This window comes from Felis catus, chromosome X (genome assembly GCF_018350175.1).
Source record: "Felis catus isolate Fca126 chromosome X, F.catus_Fca126_mat1.0, whole genome shotgun sequence".
Lineage (NCBI taxonomy): Eukaryota > Metazoa > Chordata > Mammalia > Carnivora > Felidae > Felis > Felis catus.
The window spans coordinates 96419427-96445713 of NC_058386.1; the positions used below are offsets into that span (position 1 = coordinate 96419427).

At 38.1% G+C, this 26287-nt stretch overlaps 1 protein-coding gene across 4 annotated transcripts in view; it reads left to right on the forward strand.

The window, feature by feature from the left end:
- Nucleotides 1-26287, forward strand: part of WDR44 (WD repeat domain 44) — an 80188-nt gene that overhangs the window by 921 nt on the left and 52980 nt on the right. The gene's annotated exons all lie outside the window — the stretch shown is intronic.

The following is a 26287-nucleotide window of genomic DNA, read 5'->3' on the forward strand; positions in this document are numbered from 1 at the left end:
TCGCCGTCCTCTTTTCGTTGCCCAGAAAGAGAAGGAGCGGGGGGAAGGTTGGGTATTTACTTCGGGGAGTCCTCTAGCTGATGTACTCTAGATCAACAGTGTTTTATTAAAATAGCACCTTACGGCGAGGCAAAGGAAATCGAAGACGAGGTCCTTCCCATTCGGGAGAACGCTGTCTTAAAAGGGGAGCCGGACGCAATTGTACACAACCGGCTACAGAGATACAAACAAGTGCTGAGTAATCTGGTGGTTGGAAGGAGAGCCACAGCTTTGTGTTATTTATCTAATTCTGCAAGATGTTTTAGTGATGATTAGTATGGGAGATTCTGAGTAAGGAAGTGCAGTAGTTGGAATGCTCCGCTTGCCTGGGACTTGCTCTTACCCACTCCTCCTCTTCTCAAAGTTGAAACGGGATTTAGAGCTATTTCGCCGAACTCTTCTGCGGGCTTGCGTGGAAGTAGAGGCAGGGAAATATATTTTCGTGCTGTAAGAACTTGAGAATTGGTGAACTTCGTATGTTAGTGTAAGTAGACGCTGTATGGTTACAGGCGTTGATCTGCCTTCAATTCTCAAGCTTACCCCCATGGAAGAAATACCACGTTTGCTGCAAATCAAGTTATTTGTACTTTCTAGAAGACATTCGAAAGCCTAATATATATTATATATGATATATACCCAAAGAGTCACAGCACGAAAATCAGAAATGTTCATTGGTAGGTTGCAGATGTGTTTCCACCAACCTTCCTATCACTATTAAAAGATTTTTGGGTGGCAGTGGCCAATCTTGAGATGGCACGGAGTCTCCTTCCAAGTTCAGTATCTGAAACAGGCTCATCGCTAGACAGTGGAGGATTGAAAATACTTTTGGATTTCCAAATACATTGGATACCCTCAAAATTCTGTTTTTGTGCTTTTCCCCTCAAAGTAAGGAACTGTTGATTTAGGTTAAATGACAGACCTTTTGAATGTGTGTGGAGTGGGGGGAGGAAATAACAATCTATGTATATGATTGTAATCAATTTAGAAATATGAGTATTGTTTCTTTTCAATGAACGAAACATTTAATTTTGAAGGACAGTTATATCAGGAGTGTATATTATCTAGCTTAGTACCTGGCACAGAGGAAGAACTCAAATGTCCATTCCCTTCTCCTTCCTTTCTTGGAGTTAACAAATTTAACTTCACACGGTGCTTACTTTGGGAGGAAGTATGCAGAACTTGGAGCTATTTAACTTATTTGAACCCAGTGAGTCATCTTGATAGAATTAATAGAATCACTTCTTGCCTCTTGGGATAATAGAGCTTCTCAAGCACTTTGATCCTTCTGTAGTAGGTGAAAAGTAAAAACGTCTTTTGGGATCCGCCCTTCTAATTTTGACTCTATAACCTGTCCAAATATTCAACGTGTTGAGCTGTATGGATAAAACTATGGTGTCAGTCTGTGAATTTCACGGTTTCATTCTGTATTCGTGGGGGAAATTTGGAAGAGAATTAGACTCATCTGGAGAATTGAATCTGAAAAGAACTAGCAGTACTGGGAGGACTGAAAAAGGTTGGCATCATTAACATTTCTTCTGTCCTTTGTGACAGGTTTTGTCTTTTGCATAACGTACTGTGAAGAGATTTGGCCGGGTAACTAACAACCTAGAAATGCAGTGAGAAATCTTGATTTGTGGAAACAGATGGTGTCACTGGATATCTGGTTATCAGAAATGCCTTCTGTCCCTTGATAGGAATTGGAGTGGCACACCGTGCAAACTCTAAGAGGTTAACAGACTGAGTTTGCAAACTAAGAAATGTTCCTTGCTGTTGGGTGTGCCACAGTACACAGACCATTTCGTGAAATTTAGTGAACTGATTAGGCAGTCGAGAGTTATCTCATATGTTTTGTTAATCAGAATCCAAATACACAGTCCGTTTCCTAAAATTGATTTATTTCTTCTGTTCCCCTCCAGTGGTATCTTCAACTTTGTTGTTCTAGTCTTGGAAAGCAAATTTAGTAAGTTAAAAATCAGCCCTGCTTTTTAATAGACAGACTTCATTCTAGTCCAGCCTACTTTTCCACAGTGGCAGATCATCTCCCCTTGCCCAGCTTTGCATTATGCACCACATTTGTAAAGCTTTCTTTTGAGTGATATTTTAGCTCAGATTTCCTTGTTCTCTCCGTTTTTATATATGAGGAACCTTAGGCTTCAGAGAGGTTAATGAATTGCCTATGAGACACACAGCTTTGTAAGTGACAGCTAGGATTTGAAGCCAGTTCTTCAGACTCCTAGTCCAGTATTTTTTTCTTTTTTTGGAGCATATCATAGCTGCCTCACATTGTGTGTGTGTGTGTCTGTCTGTCTGTCTGTCTAGAGGCGGGGGTGGGGCGGGGATATCTTCTTCCAAGAGATTCTGGAGTAAATTGCTTTAGGACCAGCTTGCTAAATTGAACTGATGCATCTGTTTAAAAGCAGCAGCCTGCTTTTTGGTTCTCTTGACTAGAAATTTCCACTTTCTCTTTCAGGAATGTGTATTTTGTTGTATCAGATAAGAATTTAATAAGATCCTAGCATGTTACAGGTAGAAGGGGCATGCACTTAACTTTCTTCATATAAAATACTGTGAAAACCAAAGCCTAAAGAGGGGAAATGACTTGTCCAAGGTGCCACAGCAAATTAATGTCAATGAGGACTGGAATCCAGGTCAGTCTCACAGTCTAGTGTTCTTTTTGCTACTACGCTGTCTTTTGATAAAGCAGGAAAGGGAGGAGGAAGTGAGGTATAGTAGAAAAAAAGCCCTGGACTCTGAGTCATTTCATTTCCTCATCTTTAAATTGAGATTACACTCTGAGAACTCCTCCAACTCTAAAAGTCTGTCATCGTGTTGAGGTTCAATAGTGTGCTTTTATTGATAAGCTTTTGTTCTTGGGAAATCTTTCCATGATTTTTTAAAAAAGTTTTTAGTTTAGCAGACTTGATGATATTTGGTACATAATTCAAGACCCATTGATTTTAAGTTAAATGTTTACTGGGTAAATTATATATAAGATGAATGCTCCTGCTAGTTTGTGTGGATTATACATACATACACATACTAAAAGGCTGGCAGTGAGAACATGTTATGAAAATAAATGTGACATTTTGAGCATTCTTTATTTTTTTTTTAATGGCAACCAAAATATTTTTGAGGCCTTGGAAGGAAGGATAGAATGGTTGACATTTTTAGAATAGGAAGGGATCAGAGATCATTCAGTCCAGCCCTCCCATTTAACTGTGAAAGAGAAAACGAGGCTCAGTGAGGGAAGGCAACACATTGCTAGTTAGTAGCAGACTTGAAACTAGAACCCAAGTCTCCTGATTCCTCATTTATACCTTGTTGCCTTGTCTGTGGAAGGAGGGAAAATACTGCTAGCTATCCTTGCTCTAGGTTACTGTCCCTTACCCTGTTAGTGGGATCTTAAGATGGTGTGTCTACCTTGATTCTGTTTTTTCATGCCCTGCTGTCAGAGGACATTGACTGTTCTGTCTAGGATTCTAACTTTTGCCCACTAATTTTCTCCAAATCAGGATGAAAACAGGTGGCAGAAAGGTTGATCTAAGAACAGTGGTTGTTATTTAGTTCAGTTTCAGGAGTCTAGTTAGGAAGAAAGAAAAAAAAAAGGAGTCTAGTTAGTATTAACCCCAGTCTATCTTCTTCTTCTTTTTTTTTTTTTTTTTTTTTAGAGAGAGAGAGAGTGAAGGGAAGAGGGGTAGAGCGAGAGAGCGAGAGAGCGAGAGAGTAAGAGAGAGAGAGAGAGAGAGAGAGAAAATCTTAAGCAGGCTCCACACTCAGCTCGGAGTCCGATGCAGAGCTCTATCCCAGGACCCTGGGATCATGACCTGTGTCAAAATCAAGAGTTGGGGGGCGCCTGGGTGACTCAGTCGGTTAAGCGTCCGACTTCGGCTCAGGTCACGATCTCGCGGTCTGTGAGTTCGAGCCCCGCGTCGGGCTCTGGGCTGATGGCTCAGAGCCTGGAGCCTGTTTCCGATTCTGTGTCTCCCTCTCTCTGCCCCTCCCCCATTCATGCTCTGTCTCTCTCTGTCTCAAAAATAAATTAAAAAAACATTAAAAAAAAATTCAAAATCAAGAGTTGGACACTCAACCAATTGAGCCACCCAGGTGACCCTCTTTTTTTTTTCTTTTTTTTTTTTTTTTTAAAGTAGGCTCCTTGCCCAATGTGGGGCTTGAACTCACGACCCTGGGATCAAGAGTTGCATGCTCTACCAGCTGAACCAGGCAGGAGCCCCACCAGTCTATCATTTTAGATTGAAGTAATGGTGAAATCTTGATTTTTAAATGATGAGAACTGAGATCAAACTGTCCTGAAGAATAGTTCAGTCTAAAAGCAACAAGTTGCATAGCTGCCTTTGTTGAAATGCAGCTTCTCACTTTACTTAAGCATCAGAAACATTTCTTTCTGAGAGAAAATTGATACAAGTTTCAATAAAAAAATTTGTGCAGTATGGGTTACTTTAGGAAAGATTCCTTAAAAATGGCTGTTCATGGGTTGGCATTTAATCAGATTATATTTATAAATCATGGATTATATTTGATTGCTTTTGACTTTGTGGATTGATAGAAATATATTTGTAAATGCTGTTTATCACACCCACGTAACATTATATTGAGGTGGGGAGGGGGACCTACATATAAGGTAAATTCAGGCTCTAAATTTAGTGGCCTCCAACTATCAATTGGTGACTCATGGAGGTAGAACAGTCTGTATTAGTATGGCAATTTGGGGACTCAATTTGAATCTGTACAAACTCCTATTAACTGAAAACTTTACTCCGTTCTTGTGATAACTGCATAAAATAGGGTAGATAAAATTTGATTTTTATTTTTATTTATTTTTTTTTTAATTTTTTTTTCAACGTTTATTTATTTTTGGGACAGAGAGAGACAGAGCATGAACGGGTGAGGGGCAGAGAGAGAGGGAGACACAGAATCGGAAACAGGCTCCAGGCTCCGAGCCATCAGCCCAGAGCCCGACGCGGGGCTCGAACTCACAGACCGCGAGATCGTGACCTGGCTGAAGTCGGACGCTTAACGGACTGCGCCACCCAGGCGCCCCAAAATTTGATTTTTAAAATCTTGAAAGCCTACATACTTGTAGGATGGTGACAATTCAGTTGTAGCCCTACAGAACAGAAAATGATTTCTAATTACTGGTATTTGAGACCTAAGTGTGTAACCTATACACTCCACAACCATCCATGTGTTCTCTTCATTGTTTTAACTTTAGATAAAGTCGAGTGAATTTGCTAGGAAAGCCCCTTGAAGACACTGTTTGTTTCCTCCTCATACTCTACCCACAATTCTGGTAATTACTTCCGGGGTAGTGTAGGTGGAGGAAGGGTTTGGTTGATGGGGGTAGTGGTGATTGAGGTAGAGGTGGTGAATAGAGACCCAAGTTAAAAGGCTGCTTCCTGGAGTATAGATAACTGAGATAAGACAAAGCACACCAGTTACTATGGTTTTACATTCACACCTACATAGTGGGAATTAAATAATCCTTTTTGTAAGAGATTAATATCCCATAAGAAATAACCTCAAACAAAATTTAAAGTAACAAAAATTGTAGGTACTTTATGATATCCTCCTGACGTCTAAATTGAATTGATAAATAACCTACATTTCTGTTTTCTACCCAGAGTTAAACTGATTTCTGCAAACGTTCACAAAGTCTGTTCCCCTCTAGCTGTCTGTCAAATTATGCAGCTAAACAGCTCAACCTTTAATTGGGTGCTTTCCTTACTCTTCAGAGCAGAACCCTATTCTTCAAACTGAGCGGTCTTTGTGTTAGTTTGTCATCTCGTGATTCAAAATTGAAGAAAAAGCACGTGAGACATAGTGTGGGCCTCATACCTGATGGCAATCCCAATGTTTTCCCCAGTCAGTATACAAATTTATCTTGGTTACCATAGCAACCAGCCTATCAGTTATTCTTCTAGCTCTTTTGCCTTCTCTCAGCTACTAGGATTACCATATAATCAGGTTCTGCTAAAGCTCTTCAGGTCTTAGCATTTTATTACCAGCTGCAGCTGTCTGGCAGTTTACAGTTTGGCATTCCATCAGGGTCAATTAGTTTTAAGTCCACAAAACCTTTTTGTCTCCAAACATTTTAAGCATACAGAATTTAACAAGAATGCATTTAGGGAACGGTTCCTCATACTCCTGTTCTCAGTTCCATTGTTAGTCATTGTCTTGAAGATTGAGTACATTGCACAACTGACATCCGATGGCCATCCTTTTGTGATACAAGCTAGAATAAATTTCAAGATCAAGAGTGACCATTTAAGAAATGTATTTGTAAATGTGATTTTAGACTTGGTATCATCACACACTAAATGAAGTGACCCAAAAGCACCTTGATTTATCAGCAGCTACCAAATAAGTAATCTGGCTTCTAACAAAAATGATTTCTGTACGTTGTAGAAAGAATGTTTAGCCCTTAGATTAATTCATTCTAATTTGAGAAAAATTGTTTAGAAATTTAATAGGAAGGGTTATCTTTCCTTTGCAGCCTTGGAATAAACAGGAAAATTCTGAAAGGTAAAGACTGAATTGTTATATGGGTCTTTATAATAGAAGTCTTCATATTTACTTGACAAGTACATTTTTTATCTCTTAAAAACCTCAGAATTCATGAAAATAAAATAGTTTTGAACCATAAGACTTTACTTGTCTTGCTAAAAATAAGGATATTGAAGGGGCGCCTGGTTGGCTCAGTCAATAGAGCATGCAACTCTTAATCTTGGGGTCGTGAGTGGCAGCCCCACATTGGGCATAGAGTTTACTTTGAAAAAGAAGCAGCAGCAGCGGGGAGGGGTGTGCCTGGATGACTCAGTCAGGTGAGCGACCGACTCTTGATCTCAGCTCAGGTTTTGATCTCAGGGTTGTGAGTTCAAGCCCCGGGCTCAATGCTGGGTATGGACCCTACTTAAAACAAAAATAAACAAACAAAAAAAATATATTGAAGAAATATTTAGGATATATAAACTGCTGGTATTTGTGTTAGTGTTTGTCTTTGGTGCTCATGCTTGTTAATATTGTAGGGTGTAGTAGTGACTTCTAAATATGCACAATTAATCTCTGACATTAAGTGACATAATCACTATGATTTAGTAAATAGTATCCATTTCCATACATAACAATAAATAATCTTTTAAAAATCAAAGTAGAATTTTAGTCTTAAGATTTTTTTTTTTTTTTTTTTTTTTGCGTGGGTGGCTCCTGGGTGGCTCAGTCAGTTGAGTGTACGACTTTGGCTCAGGTCATGGTCTCACAGATAGTGAGTTCGAGCCCTGCGTCAGGCTCTGTCAGAGCCTGGAGCCTGCTTCGGATTCTATTTCTCCCTCTCTCTCTGCCCCTTCCCCACTCATGCGTTCTCTCTCTCTCTCTCTCTCTCCCTCTGTCTCAAAAATAAATAAACATTAAAAAAAATTTTTTTTTAATTTAAAAAAAGTTTGTTTTTTTTTTTTTTTTTTACTTTTCAAAGTGTGTTTATCTTTTTATTTTTTTTTTTAGAGAGTGCGCGTGCGTGTGTGTGCACGGAGGAGGAGAGAGAAAATCTTAAGCAGGCAACACTGGGCTCAATCCCATGATCCTGGGATCATGACCTGAGCCAAAATCAAGAGTTGGACGCTCAACCTACTGAGCCACCCAGACGTCCCAAGTGTTTATCTTGTTAAATAAAAGATTATTTTGTAAGACTGTAACTTTATGAAATGATTAAATCTTCCTGGTTTGAATTTTTATTGAAATTGTGATTAGAACGGTTTCATTTTAAGACTTGTGTATCCTAATCAAAATTGTGGTTAAATTCTGCTAATGCTCCAAGGAGAACTTTATTTTAGTTGCACAAATAGATTTAGGGGCAGTGAAAGGTTTACTTTCTCCACGGGGCCCCAATCCTTAATATTTTTAGAAAGAAGGAGGTGGGCAGGGGGGAGAGAAAATGTGTTTTGTTTTTTTTTTTTTTTTAAAAAGGCCAAGCGTGAAGCATAAAATTTTTGGAAGCTTCTGACAGAAAATTTTAACAATATTTTCCAGTAGGCAGCCTGTACAGAGCAAGCCATACCTGTATAAAACCTACTTGACCACTACTAATTGTCACAGACTATTCCAGTACAAATTCATTGAACTGTGGGCATTCTTACAGGTCAGACTTTCTAGAGAACCAGTAAATAGAATGTAGAGCTGTATTCAAACCCACTGGTTACTAAATAGGCTCAAAAGAAGAGGTGGGAGTGTTTTTTCTGGCATTGCTCTTGAACTGGAAAAACTAGCCATGGATGAACTTAATATCCATAGTTCTCTTTTAAATTTGTTCCTGAAAGTCTGTTTAAATTGACTGAGGAGAATCCTCAGGGAGACTGAGGGAATCCTCTTTCTGGTTATTAGCAGTACTATTAACAATTTGTGTGTTTTTTAAAAAATCTCCTTTAAAATACACTTATCTACTCATGTCAAACTGAAATGGCAGGTTGTTTGAACATTTCTGCAGGCTCAATTCTACTCCACTTACTCCCAGCTGTCTCCTTCCTCGATTACCCAATGTCATCAGTACAGAGATTCAATAACTTACTGTCTGTCCCTTAAAACTGAGAAGGGACCATGATGGCTGAAATATAATGGGTGGATCTTTGAGAACAAGCAAGGGAAAGATTGGTTAAATTGGATATTGTAAATACATTGGTAAGTGGGATTGGTTAGCATCACAGGTGAGGGTAGTTCATTGGGTTAGTGGAAGGTAGGTGAGCAGAATGAATAAATAGGTAGCTTGATAAAACTAGTACCTTTGTGGGGTGCCCGGCTGGCTCAGTCGGAGGAGCATACGACTCTTGATCTTGAGGTTCTGAGTTTGAGCCCCACATTGGGTGTAGAGATTACTAAAAAAAAATAATAATAATAAACAAAAAAAAAAACCACTAACACCTTTGTGAGTGAAAGTGAGTAGGTTTGTCAATATTTTGCAGTTGGTATTTTGACTTTCTTGGATTGGCTTTAGAGATTATGGCTAATGACTGAGATCAGTTGTTTTTCCTTTAAGTGAACTTTACTATCCCTCTTTTGTTCCACGTCATAGCTCTTAGCTATTGACTTCTAACCTTTGCCTTATTTCCCAGCATAGAGAGATGTCCACAACTGATGTGTAGTAGTGAAAGAAAGGTCTAGATGGTGATAGGGATGGTGAGTAGGCATGCTCTGTGGTGTTCCACTTCTCTTCACATTTTCTTCTACTTTTGAACTTCCTGGTTCTCTCAAATCTGTACTCCCACCCCCACACCAGTTCCTATTAAGAGCAAAGAGGGAGGAAATGGAGGGGGCTGAGGCAAGGACAGTGGTTTGGATTTATGGAACCCTTGTAACTTGAGGACGCCCTGTACTCAGCAAATATTAAATGTTAACAGTGAAGCCTTAGGAGGTGTTTCCAGTTATCCCATAGCCATATCGATTCCTTGTTACCAACTGTTTCTTCCAGGGATGAATGTGTTCACAGCAAGAAAGAAGTATTATGTTGTTACTTGTAAAGAATGGTAATGCCATACTCTCTACCGATGTCGGGCATTAGTTTTCAAAGTACTTTTGGTTACATTATCTCTTCTGATTATCCTGCAGTTCTGTGAAACAGAAGGACAATTTTTGTGAGACAGGTAGGACAATTATTACCCTAATTTTGCAAATAAAACTCATCTCAGGGTAGATAAGGGCCAGCCAGCAAAAGTGGAGCGTTACCACTTTGTGGTAATTAAGATGATGGTTTTGAATGAAGACATAAAACATTAGGTTTTGCCCTACTTTTCTTTTCTAAACTATAAACATTTGTGATGTTAAGTTTTAAATGTGAATTATTAGAATGATGAGACTAACTCTTCTGCTGTTTGGGTATGTATAATTCATTTAAAACAATGAAAAGTATATATATAATTTTTTTAAGTGTTTATTTACTTTTGAGAGAGATAGAGTGCGAGTGGAGGAGGGGCAGAAAGGGAGGGAGACACAGAATCAGAAGCAGGCTCCAGGCTCCGAGCCCTAGGCATAGAGCCCGATGGGGCCTCGAACTCACAAACCACGACCTGAGCCAAAGTCAGATGCTTAACCGACTGAGCCACCCCGGCGCCACTACAAAGTATATTTTTAATGTTTATTTATTTTGAGAGAGACAGAGCCAGTGTGAGTAGGGGAGGGGCAGAGAGAGAGACTCTGAAGCAGGCTCCATGCTCAGAAGGTAGGCTGCTGCGGAGCTTGATCCCACCACCTGGGAAATCCTGACCTGAGCCGAAATCAAGAGTTAGAGGCTTAACTGACTGAGCCACCTAGGCGTCCCCCCAAAAGCAATATATATATTTTAAGTTTATTTGTTTATTTTGAAAGAGAGAAAGAGCCAGTATGGGAGGGGCAGGGAGAGAGCGAATTCCAAACAGGCTCCATGCTCAGCCCAGAGCCTGACTCGGGGCTCAGTCTCACGAATTGGGAGATCATGACCCGAACCGAAATCAAGAGTCAAACGCTTAAGCAACTGAGCCACCCAGGCGCCCCAAAAAGCAGTATTTTTAATGTTCTTTGTAAGCGCTGATGGAATTGATTATGGTACAGTAGCTAGGTCAGAAAATGACCTTGCTACTGAAAGCGCTGGAATCCCAGATACTGCTACTGCATTTCAAAGGGTATGTTCTTTGTTCCTAAGGGAAAACCCCTCAAGATGTGAGCCAGTGCTGATGGGGCTTCTGTGTTCTGTGCCTCATCAAAACGTCTTGATCCTGGATTTTTTTTTCCTGTATTTGTTTTGTAGATTGTTGTCAGTTGTTTATTTAGGCCACGGTTTTGTGGCTGGCTTTCTTTCTTTCTTTCTTTCTTTCTTTCTTTCTTTCTTTCTTTCTCTTCTTCTCCTTTTTTTTTTTTTTTTTTTAGCATAACTGATTCATATTTTTGGCTACAAGCCACTAATTGGAAACACCATGTTTTGTTTTGTTTTTCTTCCCCTTCAAAGGTGTGTTTTAGCAGTCACAATGAATGCATGTGGTAGTTATTAATATTTTCCACCTAATCAAACCTCTTCTGGCTGTCAAATTAATGGGAAAAATGCATTCATAGTAGCTAAGTAATTACAAAAACTACATTGTCAGTAATTGCTATTTAGGCTATAAATAAGATTGAATAGCCTTTTTTATAATCAATAATAAACTTGCCACTCAGAATGTTTTACGTAGGTAAGCATTCTAGGTAATTTGAGATTTTTCTAGAGTGTTTATCAAGTGTCTAATACATATTTCATTAAAGAATGCAGAAGTAGAAATTCAGGTACATAAAGCATGGTAATCAAATTTATAAAATAAAATGCTTGGGATGCCTGGCTGGCTCAGTCGGTTAAGCGTCCAACTTCAGCTCAGGTCATGATCTCACGGTTCTTGGGTTCGAGCCCCAAGTCAGGCTCTGTGCTTGCTGACAGCTTCGGATTCTGTGTCTTTCTCTCTGCCCCTCCCCCACTCACACCCTGTCTCTCTGTCTCTAAAAAGTGAATAAATGTTAAAAAAAATTTTTTAAATAAAATGCTTAATATTAAATGTACAGAAATATGTTCATTTTTCTATTATTCATGATATGGAGGGAGAACATGAATAATTAAAAGCTACCACTTATACCAAAACCTCAGTTCAGTCATTAGTTTACAACTTCCTTTCCCATCAAACCTTTTATCACAGCAGTAAATTTTTTTTTAAATTTTAAAAATAAATGGTTTGCTTTGATTTTTTTGTTTGTTTGTTGAGCAGTAAACTCAGAAGGAGAAAAGCAAAGGATCTCAAAGTCTGAGTAATCAGTTCACTGATTATAGAATTTATTTATGTAAAGTTTTTAAAGAGGGGGTTGTGACAGATTCTTCAGAGCTCTAGTTTTTATATAGGGTGACCTTAGAAGTTATTGGCATTTACTTTTTTTTTTTAAGTAAGCTCTATGCCCACCATTCAACTTGAACTCATGACCCCAAGATCAAGAGTCACATGCTCTACCAAGTAAGTCAGTCAGGTGGGACTCAATGTGGGACTCAAACTCATGACCCCGAGATCAAGAGTCCCATGCTCCACCTACTGAGCCAGCCAGGCACCCAGGGCATTTACTTTTTAAGATTAGTACACTATAGGGTGTTTTAGATAATTTACAGAGTCATATTAGCACATTAACTTGATAACACTTCAGATACAGCCTGTAGTCCAACCTCTTGTTTACTTTTTAAAAAATAAGTTAAAAGTGATTTAGCATGACTGCATTAGTATTGACTTCTCCAGGCAGTCATAAATTTAGTTACCTGTTTCTGTTATGATTTTACTAAAAATTACTTTTTTTTTTTTTTTTAAGCAGCCTCCACGCTGGGCATAGAGCCCATCACAGTGCATGAACTCACGACCCTGAGATCAAGACATGAGCTGAGATCAAGAGTCAGACGCTTAACAGACTAAGCCACCCAGGCGCCCCTAAAAATTACTTTTTTTTCCTAGTTGAATTTAGAGAGAGAGAGCAAGGGAGGGGGGCAGAAGCAGAGAGAGAGAGAATTTCAAGCAGGGTCCACACTCAGTGAGGGAGCCTGACACAGGGCTTGATCTCACAACTGCAAGATCATGATCTGAGCCAAAATCAAGAGTCAGATGCTTAACCGACTGAGCCACCCAGGCACCCTTTACAAATTACTTTAAGTCATTAATAGATATGATTTTTAACTAACCCCCTTTAACAAATTGGGACATTGTGAAATAGATGTCTTCTCCTGGAGTTATTGTTTCAATGTGGGTATTTATTGAATGGCTGTAAATGTGCAAAGTAGAATGTTTTTAGTTTAGAATTTTTGAGCGGACCCAGGGAATGGATATGCTTTTCTGTTATTTTTGTCAGTAAATAGATTATCAAGATATTCCTTCAGGAATATGGCATAAAACTACATAAATTATGTAAATCAATTTTGAAAAATCAAGTTGTCATTTTAGACAAAATACACACAGTTGCTTAAGAGTCTATTTTTAAAGTTTGTAATTACTTTATATGTGACTAGATTTATATTTCTTCATGGGGTTTTATTTTATTAAAGATCATTTATAAATATGGCCACAAAACCTGCTTTCAAAAAACAGCCATTGTGCCAAATTTTTCACCATCTATTCCCATTAATGTCATTGACAAAATAGTTATTAGGTATTTTAGATACATTGTTCTTGGCTTTCATAGTATTTAAAACATAAAATGGCCTTTCAAAGAATACTAGCAGTAGTAATTCACATCTTGAGGGATTCAGTTAATTCCTTATTTGATAATTATAAGTATGTTCTTGGCTTTTTATTAATCTTGTTAATAAGTCAGTATTACCATGTATCTAGGGAAATATGAATGAGTCCTATTTTCAACTGCCTAGTGAAAACATGACATGATAGGTTGTACTAGGAAAATAAGACTTGTTTGTGATTGCCTAGCACTTATGTTTTTCCTGCTATTCCTAGGCTTTTCAGGTTTAGTTGGGATTGTCACTTTTGGTAGTAGCCAACTTAAAATAGAGCTCTGAGAATGGATGTGATACTGTCATAAATGATTTGATTTTGAAAAGCTAGCAAATGATTCTCTCTTAGATCCCATTTCTTTAATTTGAGGACTGTTGTTAGTTGAAGGTGTTACTTGACTTCCACTTTCTATGGGTGACTTTATTACTTCACATATGATTAATAAAAATGTCCCATAAGAATGTAACTAATAAAATCCGTAAATACACTTCAATACCAACGAACAGTATTGCATACCAAATTTTAAAAACTATGCACTTAGAGCAAGATTTAAAAAATAAAACGGGGCGCCTGGGTGGCTCAGTCGGTTAAGCGACCGACTTCAGCTCAGGTCACGATCTCGCGGTCCGTGAGTTCGAGCCCCGCGTCGGGCTCTGAGCTGACGGCTCAGAGCCTGGAGCCTGCTTCCGATTCTGTGTCTCCCTCTCTCTCTGCCCCTGCCCGTTCATGCTCTGTCTCTCTCTGTCTCAAAAATAAATAAAAACGTTAAAAAAAATTTTTTTTAAATAAAACAGTATCTTATCTAAATTTGAACTGTTTTCCATTTTTGTTTAACCTGGGGTTTGGGTTTTGTTTTAGTTTTTGGCTTTGTGTTTGATGTTGTTTTTCTGCCTGGCCTTAGTGGGTAGAAAATCTTTATGTCAGGGTGTTTTAATCACCAGAACCCTTCTGATTCATAATTTAGATTTAGCACTTTCGTGTTGATCTCAGTTTCCCCTAAGCAAACTATTTCCTATTCAGTTGACTGGGCTTTAGAAAGCAAAACTCTTCTGATTACCTGCTTACTCTAATGACCGGCTAAGGCCTTATCTATGCTCATATCCTGTTCACCTCAAGGGCCTTAGATTCTCCAGCACCTTCTTTGTACAGGAAAGCTGTTCTCTGTTCTGTGGATTCAGTTTCTTGACAAACTGTTGAGGCTCATCTTTTTCGTTTTCCTGATGGCAAAGGCAAAAAAAAAAAAAAAAAAAAGAGGAGGATAAAAACAAAATCAAGCTATAGAGTAATTCTGTTGGCCCCTGGTAGTCACCTTCCTAGAAGAACAGTGTTTTCCAGGCTACCAGCTTTATTCCAGCTGACTGACTCTACTCCCTCCTTCTATGTCGTTGCCTCTTTTTACCCTTTAGGAGCCTGTCAGGAATTTTGCAACCTGACAAGAGGCTTCTTCAGAGCCAACCACCTTTTTTTCTCAGAGCCTAAAAAAAGGTGCGTCCTCTTACTGACAGAAAAATACTTCGTTCGTCTGTTTTTCTGTGTGCTGCCAAATTGTTTTGGTATATTCTTTCCACCCAGTACAGTAAGAAGTCTGGAAACACGAATGTGAAGTGTGAGATTGCTTTTAATACTTTGTGTACTTTAGGAGGTGGTTCTTTGAGCTCCTCGTTGTTCAGTTGACCGTGAAGCAGGTGGCAGATGTAGGTTTACTTTGCACTCTTCTTCCTGCCTGCTCTCAGAAGGCTTACAGATTGTGTTTGTTTGTTTTTCAGATACCCCTCAGGTAAGAGGTAAAGAAACACCAAGCCCAAAAGGCAGAAGGATCTGTCTGTAGCTAAAGGGTGAGACACTAGAGGTAGGATGGTTTATGGGATCTGGCTCTTTGAAACCGTACAAACGCAGTGTTCTTTTCTAAAGTAGACTTAAGCACTTGCTACGTGATTTTAAGGCCTGATTACCCTAAAGCCATAGCACATGAGTGATGAAGATTTAAGTTGAAAATTGGAAAAGGTGATCCAGTGATTGGAGAGAAACCACTTGCTGCAGCTCTGATAAACCAAGACTCCTATACAGTCAGACATTTCAATACCTGGTTCCAAAAGATGAGCTTTGTGGTTAGTAAGCCAGGCAAAAGAGTGCACGTTACTAGCTTCTGTTTGGGGAATCTAATCTATGTAGGTTCTTAATACACACCTGTATTGATTGCATCTGAAATATTTCTGGTATCCCTTTTTGTAAAGTGAAGCGTGTCCTAAAGTGGTTTTGTGTATATGGTAACTGAATCCCTTTATTTATTTAAAAGAAAGTTTTGGAATGTTTATTTTGGAGAGGGAGAGAGCGAGAATGAGGATCTGAAGCAGGCTCTGTGCTGACAGCAGGGAGCCCGATGCGGGGCTGAACTCACAAACCGTTAGACCTGAACCAAACTGGGACGCTTAACCGACTGAACTACCCAAATGCCCCTCTTTATGTATTTTGAAAGGTTTTATTTTTTTTTTTTAATTTTTTTTTTCAACGTTTATTTATTTTTGGGACAGAGAGAGACAGAGCATGAACGGGGGAGGGGCAGAGAGAGAGGGAGACACAGAATCAGAAACAGGCTCCAGGATCTGAGCCATCAGCCCAGAGCCTGACGTGGGGCTCGAACTCACAGACCGTGAGATCGTGACCTGGCTGAAGTCGGACGCTTAACCGACTGCGCCACCCAGGCGCCCCGAAAGGTTTTATTTTTTAAAGTAATCTCTGCACCCAACATGGGGCTCAAACTCATGACCCCTAGATCAAGAATCACATGCTCCACCCACCGAGCTACCCAGGTGCCCCTTGAATCCCTTTTTAATGACATCATTTTAATTGATATTTATCTAGAAAGTTGGCTTGATGTTTATTTAACCTATATAGGTTAACCTCATTTTGAACATACTGAGGACAGCTTACAAATGATATGAATATGTTTACATAATGGTTATAAGTCAATTTACATATCTAGAGAATTTGGTTTTTTGGAGAGGGGACAATCCAAGCCAACATAATTAAGCTATTAATATACCTTCCTATTCTTCACCGAGTGTTTTTGAAAAATGTACTTAACTGCATATATGCAGTGGTATTTGCATTTGGGCATAAACACTGAACGCACTGTCTGGGAAGGCTTTGAATTCACACATGTGCAAATTATTTTTTTTTCTGGTCAGTGAACACTGTTGAATACTTAGATGAATGTTTATACAATGACATTGGCCATGCAGTTCTTCCTGCTTTGTCCCTTTATCACATAGCAACAGATCATAGGATTAATTGTCCACTTAATTAACTTGAGTGTGGGGTAGGGTTGCCTGATAAAATACAGGACTCCCAGTGAAATTCCAATTTTAGATAAGCATTTAATATTGAAAGTGTATTTGTTGTTTATGTGAAATTGGAATTTAACTGGGCAGCCTGTACTTCTGGTTGCTAAATCTGGCATCCCTTGGTGGGGGAGAAGCAGAAGACTGGTGGGTATGGGTACACTTAGGAGACTTAAATACAACTGGAGTGTGCAGTGATAAAAGGTAGCCTTTACTCTGACAGGAAAACTAAGATTTTTGAGTGCAATGTTTATTTTAGGGTCCAACACTTTTTTCTTTGGAAGTGCATCAGTGAAAACAAAGCTCAGAAATAACAAAACTTAACAATACATTGTTCAGGGATACCTTATCTTTTTAAAATGATAAAGTAAGGGAACAATAAATCAAATCTGGGCTACCGGTTCCCTTTAAGAGAAAGGCAGCAGATGGAATAGGGCAACACAGTAGCTGTCCTAGTCTTCATGCTATTCTCATTGTCAGGTAAGATGGTGAATCACAGTTCATTTTGTTTGTTATGCTTCATAGTTACATGTATGTGCTGCATATCCAATATAAAATATCAATTTAAGAGTTAAAATATAGGTTGCAATGAAAACATCAGACTACCTGCAAAGTTTCACTGCCTGTACTTACCAAAATAAATCCCAGATCCCCCAAATAAAGAGGTATTTATTTCTTCCTTGTCTTCATCAGGTTAGCATCCTTAGTTCTGTATATCATTCTACTTGGTTTCTAGAACATTCACCAAATTGGTTTTTCTCTTGCAGATAAGTTCTCTTTCATCAGTGTTCCTCTTCAAATGTGTTCTTATCGGTGAGAAGTAGAGCAGAATCGAACCACTCCCCTTGCCCTGGCCATAATAGTTCCTCAGATTACACCAGCTATTTCAGCAGCCATATCACAGCCTTTGCTGTGTCTGAGCAATCAACAGAAATACCTAAATGTTTTTACGTTGTTTGCTGTTAAGTTGTATATCCCCAATCATTCGTTTTATATTTATCCCCACTCCATTGCATTCTGTTAAGACTGGCTTATTGTTGTAAACTCTTAAAATATTTGTGGGTGCTGTCAGCTAGTATATTCTCTATGCTTCCCAACTTTGTGTCATCTGCCAATTAGGTAGATATGCCAGCAGTGTCCACATTCAAGACATTAATAAGAATAAGTAGGATAGGGGCACCTGACTGGCTCAGTCATAGAGGGTGTGACTCTTGATCTTGGAGTTATAAGTTCGAGCCTCACATTGGGTGTAGAGATTACTTAAAAATAAAAAATAAAAAAAAATCTTAAAAAAATAAAATAAGTAGGATAGAGTACAGTAGAAATTATTTGATAGTTCCTTATGGTTTTTTATTGATGCATTAATCAGCATACTTTGAGTAATGTTCAATCAGTTACAAACCCATCTAAGTGTATTCTAGCTTAACATCTCCTTGTTAATATCCTTGTCTAAAAGGATATTATTGTGAGGGACCTGGCTGGCTCAGTCAGTGGAGCATGTGACTCTTGATCTCAAAGATGTGAGTTCGAGGCTCACTTGGGTGTAGAGATGACTTAAAAATAAAATCTTTGGGGTGCCTGGGTGGCTCAATTGGTTAAATGTTTGACTTCGGCTCAGGTCATGATCTCGCAGTTTGTGGGTTCGAGCCCCGTGTTGGGCGCCATACCGACAGCCCAGAGCCTGGAGCCTACTTCAGATTCTGTGTCTCCCTCTCTCTCTGCCCCTCCCCTGCTCACGCTCTGCCTCTCTCTCACAAATAAAAATAAATAAATAAAAATGAAATCTTTTTTTTTTTTTTAAAGAGGATATCGGTGAGAATATTATAAAATTGAGTGCTTAAATCCAATTTTTTTTTCACTTGTGTACAGTATTCCCTTTATATTCTAAGCCAGTTACCCTATCAAAAAAGGCAATTAGGTTAATCTTGTATGACAGGCTTTCTGTGAATGCTTACTGACTCTTTTTTTAAAACTAGGTTTTTGTTTTTGTTTCTTTTTTAGGTTTGTTTATTATTTATTTTGAGGGAGAGAGCACATGTGCAAGCAGGAGAGAGGGAGACAGAGCTTGATCTCAGAAACTGTGAGATCATGACCTGAGCTGAAATCCAGAGTCTGGACACTTAACCCACTGAGCCACCTAAGGTGTCCTGAATGCTTACTGACTCTTAATGATTATCTTACCCATGCCTAGGGCCCTTAAACCATTTAACAGTGTGCTTAAGAATTTTGCTTGGAAATGGGGTGCCTGGGTGGCTTAGTCTGTTAAGTGTGCAACTTCGGCTCAGGTCATGATCTCGCAGTTTGTGAGTTCAAGCCACACGTCAGGCTCTGTGCTGACCGCACACAACCTGGAACCTGCTTCCAATTCTGTGTCTCCATCTCCCTCTCTCTCTTAGCCCCTACCCTGCTCACGTTCTGTCTGTCTCTCAAAAATAAACAAACATTAAAAAAATTTTTTTTTTTTTTGCTTGGGATTGACATCAAGCAAATCTGCTTATAGTTTTTAGCATTTACCTGCTTTCCATTATTGACTATTGAGTGTTTTTCTCATTTTCCTCTTCTATCTTACCTGATTCTTTAAAGGCTTTAGATAGGGAGGAAGCTGTGTACATTCTTAGGGTATGCTGGGATATAATTTGTCTGGGACGGGAGAACTGAACTCATTTAGATTATCTAGGTACTTTTATCTCCTTGAATGCTTTGGGATTCAGTTTCCTCATTACAATTTGTTTTTCCTTTTCTGGTTTGACTATCGGTAATCTTCACTAGAAAAAAAAGAATTGGAACAGCCTTTTATATTATACTATTTGTCTACATGTAAACAGACCCGCACCTTTTGTTGTTCTTGTTCTGAATATAAATTAAAATAAAGGAAAGCTGTGTCTGGAATTTTTTTTAATCCGAGCACATTCTAAGCACCAGTCTTTCTGATATTGTTCTTATAGGTGCTTGCAGTTTTCTTTGGGTATGTGCGCATTCCATCCCTCCAGCCTCTTGTGAAGGTTTTCCTTTAAAATATTTTTTATGATGTGACATGGTGGAGATGCAACCAACAAAATTCAGACCATGAGAATTTCTACAGGATGGACGACCTCATTTCTTTGTTTGCTGTTGTTTGGGTGTTTTTTTAAAGACTATATTTTTAAAGCAGTTACAGGTTCGCAGCCAAATTGAAAGGAAGGTACAGAGATTCCCCATTTACCTCCTCCCATGCACACATGCAGAGCCTCCCACATTACCAGCATCCTCTGCCAGAGTGGTACACTTGTTACCCATTGAGGAGTCTACATTGACGCACCATAATCACCCATACATAGTCCGTAGTTTGCCATAGGGTTCACACTTGGTGTTGTACATTCTACTGGTTTGGACAAATGTAGGACAGGTATCCCCCATTACAGTATCATACTGAATAGTTTCACTGCCCTAAAAATCCTCTTCAGGATGAATAAACTAGTTCTTCAACACATGAATAGCAAGAAATAGAAGAGATTGAAGGGGAACCTACTGATTGAGAGAGACGTAGCAACTGATTGTAACACGTGAACCTTATTTGGATATTAATTGAAATGAACCAACTGTAAAAAATACTTGAGACAATCTGGGCAGTATGAATTGTGTATCAAAGTATGAATCATGACTGTGTATAATAAGGTATTGTTAAATTGGTAATAGTGTTGTGGTTATGTCTTAAAAAATATCTTTTTTAGATTCGTATGACATTTTTATGGGTAAAAATAAAACAATTTCTGGGATTTGCTTCAAAATAATATGGCAGGGGTGTGGAGGGAAGAGTATTGATATTGATCATTATTGAACATGGTTGATATGTTGTACATGTGGGTTCATAATATTATTCTCCCTATTTTGTGTATGTTTGAAATGGCCACAATTAAAAGTTGGAAAAACTCCCCCAAAATATATTTTTATGGCCACAGTCCTTGTTACTAGCAGATTCAGGACTAAAACACAGATCTCCTGATTCCAGCTCTCAGTTTTTGTTTTTGTTTTTGTTTTTTTTTACTATGTAGCTAAGCTTAATAGTCCTACTTCCACATTGATGTCATGTTGCCCTTTCAGTCTCTGGGATCCCCAAATCTTCCCTGGGAAATTTGTGGTGGTATTTTAGGTACTCAAGGCTTTAATAAATGGCCAGTTTTACTTGATTGGCTGCCTACCCATGTGAAACCATGAAGGGTTTTTAGAATTATTAGGGTGAGTTCACAGGCTGCATGAGTTGTTAAAATCCGCAGAGAGACTTGAGTCCAAGTCCTAACTAAGTAGGCCTTTGATCTTAGCTTAAGCTCTAGGAGGGTGGGGATCCTGTCGGCCTTGTTCACTGTTTTACACGTAGTGCCTAGCACAATGCTGGTCCATGGTAAGCAGTAGGTAAAGGTTAAATGAATGGATTCATTTAACCATTCATTTAACCTTATTTAGCTTCTTTTCCTCACATGTGAAATGAGATTGTTGGTCTAAATGGTTGGTTTGTTTTTTGTTTTTAAGATTTTATTTTTAAGTAATCTCTACACCCAATGTGGGACTTGAATTTACACAACCCCGAGATCAAGAGTCTCATGCTCTACCCACTGAGCCAGCCAGGTGCCCCGGTCTAAATGGTTCTTAAGCTTCCTTCAAACACTTAAAAAATTACTCTTCCTTTCTGACTGATTTTTTTAAAGTCCTTTTAGAATTTTGAGAGGGATTACTGTAAATTTTTTTGATGCTAGGTAACATCAATAGATAGGATACTCACTTCCAACACCTGTGACAGAAAACCCCACAGTTATGGTGCATCCAGATCTCTTGAAAATAGCCTAGTGCTATGCATTTTCTCTGAGATTGAGTTTGTTTTTTTAAAGTAAATGAGTACTGTTCTCGACATTACCAGAGAGTCAGGTTTAGCAAGTTCCAAAGTCAAGCTAAGAGGGTTAATAAAACGTGTTGCTTGCATATTTGTTAGCGTTCACTGAAATTGTATTGAATGCAGTATTATTTTGTCAGAGTTTTGTGCTTCCTGTGGAAACTTGGTGGGCAACCTTTTGGGTAAGTTGCGGTTATTGTCATCAGATCCAAATCCAGGACCTACCTTTGGATTAGTGAACTTATTATTCTAATGAAATTTTGCTTGAGGTATGTGAAGGCTATTGCTGGATCAGGTCAGAGTGTATAAAAGAAAAACAATTCCTATACTGTCTTGCAAAATCCACAAAGCAATGTTTTGAAGCCACGTAAATTTTAAAAATAATGAATGTTGTGCAGACATTAAAATGAATTGGTTCTAAACACAAATACCCTAGCTGCAAAAAGAAAACTGTAATTAAAATGCTAAATGGATAGGGACTCTGAGAAAGCATCTGTCACACATTATTTTATATTCAAACATGAGCTTTGTTAGTATAAACTCAACATAACGAGTACATGAAAATAACTGTCTTTTAGAAACTAAGGTATAATGAATTAAGATATTCTATCTGTATTGTAAGTTACTGAAGTACAAATTTGAAAATTGCTTTTATATTCAAAACCTGAGTGGAAACCACACTAAAAATAATTTTAATATTTGATCTGTAAGCCGTATAGGGTGTTTGTTTTTTTTTTTTAGCAGAATACCGATACTTTTTTAAAGCAGATTGTATTTTGAAGCTGTTTTAGAAATTGCTTGTTTTTCATGTTTAAATTTAATAGTACAATTGGTAGATATGTTTTCAGTTTCAGAAATTGCTGCAAAAATCAAAGATTTTCTGTGTTTGTAACTAGTATTCGTATGTTGGAAGTTTTTCTTACACTATTAGGTAATCAAGGAAGTATAGCCCTTTATATTTTTGCTCAACTTCATAAGAAGCACGTTTATTATTTGAATTAAGCTTTGTTAGATATTTAAATGTGTTGAAAATATTTCATTTAAAAATACCCTACAATAAAAACTTTTCAAATGAAAAAATGAACTTTTGAAGCTCTCATTTTGGTTTCTTAAGTTTTATTTAAGTGGGGTATACCACCAATACTTAAATATGTCTACCTGTTACTTTAGAGTTTCTTTTCTTTTCTTCCTCTTTTTTTTTTTTTTTTTTTAAAGTAGGCTCTATACCTTAACATGGAGCTTGAACTCATGACCCTGAGATTGAGAGTTGCATGTTTTACCGACTGAGCCAGCCAGGTGCCCCATTTCAGAGTTTCTTCAAAATTTCTCTTGTGTGGGGTGCAATAAAAGTTATTTTATGTAGGCATTTGGACTTTTTCTGGGAAAAATTACTGACCTTAACCTGTAAACAGGAGGAATCTAATTTGCTATAATTAGTATCTACAGAAATCTTGAAGGACTATTTTTCTACTTAACTAGATGTATCAAAGTATTACTGGGCATTTCAGGATGTATGTGTGTTGGATTATGTCAGTGTTTCCTACAATTTTTCTCAATTTTAAGGGATATCAGAGGATATAAAATTTAGATCATTAATCATGGTATAAATTAACACCTTCACTCTCAAACTAATGAAGGGTCTTAAAATTTTCTAAAATTATGGGAAGTCTAAAAACTCATGCTTAAAGGTCATGTAGCTAGTTGGTTGGGAAAACCTAGAATAGAACTTAATTTTCTTGACCTCTAGATGCCCATTTCTCCTGTCTCCAAACTTGAACATGAATAGTTGTTTTCTTTAGGCACATAATCACCTTGAAATAGTATAATGTTCTTATCTCTACTTTGAAGTCAGAGACTGAGAAACAGAGAAGACTTGAGTGGTTGTCCAGGGATACCAAAGATTAGTGACACCTTGCTTACCTGACAGCCACTTCTTTGGTAATAGATTCTCCAGTACAGCTGAAAATAAGAAATAATCACTTAAACAGCCCCTGACCAATCAAACAATGTGCCGTGAAGTCCACAGTAAAGTCGTGTAAAAATTTTTTCACGGGAGACTTTTACTGAGAATCTCTGGATTCTTCCTTTACCGTACAATTCCATTTTTAAAAACCTGGTTTCCCAGCTCAACGCAGATTAGAAGCAAAAATTAGAAAGGGAGGGAAGCTTTTAAAGACAGGCACATGGCCAACTGGAAGAAGTGACCAATTAAAGTGACCACTTAAATTGAGGAAAGTGATGCAAAACTGTAAAACACAGACATTCCAGGCATAATAGCCTGGGGTCCTGTAGTGTGAAGGCAAATAAATTCCCTGCAAATAAATGTCTCTGGAGGGCATTACTATATTAAAACATAGTGTGGTATTTGAGCATAATTACTCCAGGTCAGTAAGAAAGGGAAAATTGTATATCCTTTGTTTAAGAAGGTATTTGCAAGGGAAAGATTACTGGAAGGGCAAGGCTTAGCCTATAATGTACTTATTTACAAGCTGCTTTTGAAATGGAAATTCAAAAATAATTAAAATACTTTCAGAAGTTTGGCACTAAAAGAGAAGCTTCATCACTCTTGAACTTTTATATATGGAGCATTTCATTATTTTATTCCCTAGCAGTGCCAAATCAATTAGGTGTTAATTGTAGTTGTTAAAGGCAGATCAGGATTCAGAGCCTTTGACTTAGTCTAGTCCAACCCAAGAAGCAGCACTAATTGCCTTTACTTTGGTGTTCATAGCGCCAATTATAGTATTTTCATAATCATCATCTTTTAAGACCTTGCCCGGAAACGAGGCAATATTGCAAAGTATTTGAGAGAGTGGGCTCTTAGAGTCAGACTGCCTGGGGTCAGATTCTGGCCCTACAATTTACTAGCAGTGCAATTTAGGTGACCTAATCTGACCCAAGCCTCAAATGTTTTGTTGTGTATAATAGGGAACGTAATAACACTACCTCATAGGAAAGTTGTGAGGACAAAAGAAGTTAAAACTAAGTCAAGTCTTAGCAAGGTTTTGGGCACATGCTTAATAAAAGATGGCCATTGTTTCGTTATTATTATAATGCCCCATTAGGAATACTTCCTGTGGGAATACTAAATTATGATTTACTGTTTCTTAGGGTGAAACACATTGTTCCTTTCTCAGCTTGGTACATGATACAAATCATACACGTTGTTTTAGCCAACTTTACAAATTATAAATACGCTTTCACTTTTTACTAGATGCCAGTGTTCTATAAATGGATCAAAAAAATGTATCACAAAAGAATCCTGGTCATATAGGCTACCCCTATTAAAGACAATTTTAGGCTTGATTAGCCTAGAAGAAGCTGTTTTACTGCCTATCAAGATCATAACAACTCTGTAACATTTAAAATATGTCTCAAACATGACTGTCTTTTGTTATTAGTTTTTTGTTTAATGCCATCACAAAACGTAAGCCGGATCCCATTTTAATCACCAGCTCAATATAATCTGGTTTTTCTCGTATTCCCTGTTGGTAGGTGGACTGGAATTTGACAGCCTGTAGGGTATCTTTTCTGTGTTTAAGAAATTGGTCTCAGTCTCCCCACTACCAACAGACTGCCAAAGTACCTTAGAGAAACTTGCTGAAGGTCCTCATTTGTGAATTTCGATGAAGCAATTCGAAGCTGCTGAAGAAACTGCCACTTACTGTGTGTGCCCCATGTGCTCTCATTTAATGCTTACAGAAAGGTCTATGAAGTAGAGTGCTTTTACCCTGTTTTACAGAGGAGATTGAGGCTTGGACAAATTAAGTGATTTCATCAAGATCACACATAGAGTAAATGGTAGGAAGAATATTTAATTTAAGCAGGGGCCATATGCTTGAAAGCTCTTGCTCTTTTCACTATGTCCCCTTAGCTCCCCAAAATAATAAATTTTATGGTATAGGTAAAGCATAGGTAAAGCCCTGTTAGCACCAATCTGGAATATTTCCATGTGTGTCAACAATTAGTCCATAATTTAGACCCTGTGAATCAATAGCCAAAAAGTGCCCTTTATTGAATGTTACATATACAAGAGATAAATGTAGTTCCCCATTCTGTGTGTGTTTTTCTTTTTTTGACAGCTAAAAAAAAACTGGTCAGGGGCGCCTGAGTGGCTCAGTTGATTAAGCGTCTTTTTTCTTTTTTTTTAATTTTTAAATGTTTCTTTATTTTGACAGAGAGCGAGCAGGGGAGGGACAGAGAGAGAGGGAGACACAAAATCATGACCTGAGCCAAAATCAAGAGTCAAACACTTTTTTTTTTTTTAAATCAGAGTAGCTTTGGTCCTGATCACCCCTGGATAAAGAGGATTTTGTTACATAGCAGTACTGTATAGGTATGCCAGGGAAGCCAAATAATTGGGAATATATTTTTCATTTCTGCAAATTGTCCTTTGTCAACATGAAATTATATTGTCTGGGCACTACGGTTAAATGGTCAGCACTATTTTATATAGCTACCTTTTGTTTTGTTTTGTTTTGTTTTGTTTTGTCTTAGAGAGAGAGAACATGAGCCAGGGAGAGGGGCAGAGGGTGAAAGAGTCTTAAGCAGGCTCTATGCTCTCGATGTGGGGTTCGATCCCATGACCCTGGGATTATAACTTGAGCCGAAATCAAGAGTCAGATGCCCAACCAAGTGTGCAGCCCAGGTGCCCCTACTACCTTTTTGTTTTTTAAACGAGCTTTAAAAACCTCCTAAACTAGAATTATGTTTTATTCATCTTCATATCTGTAGTCCCTGGTACATAGTAGATATTCCATAAGTGTTTGTTGAATAAAGGGGTTGATGTT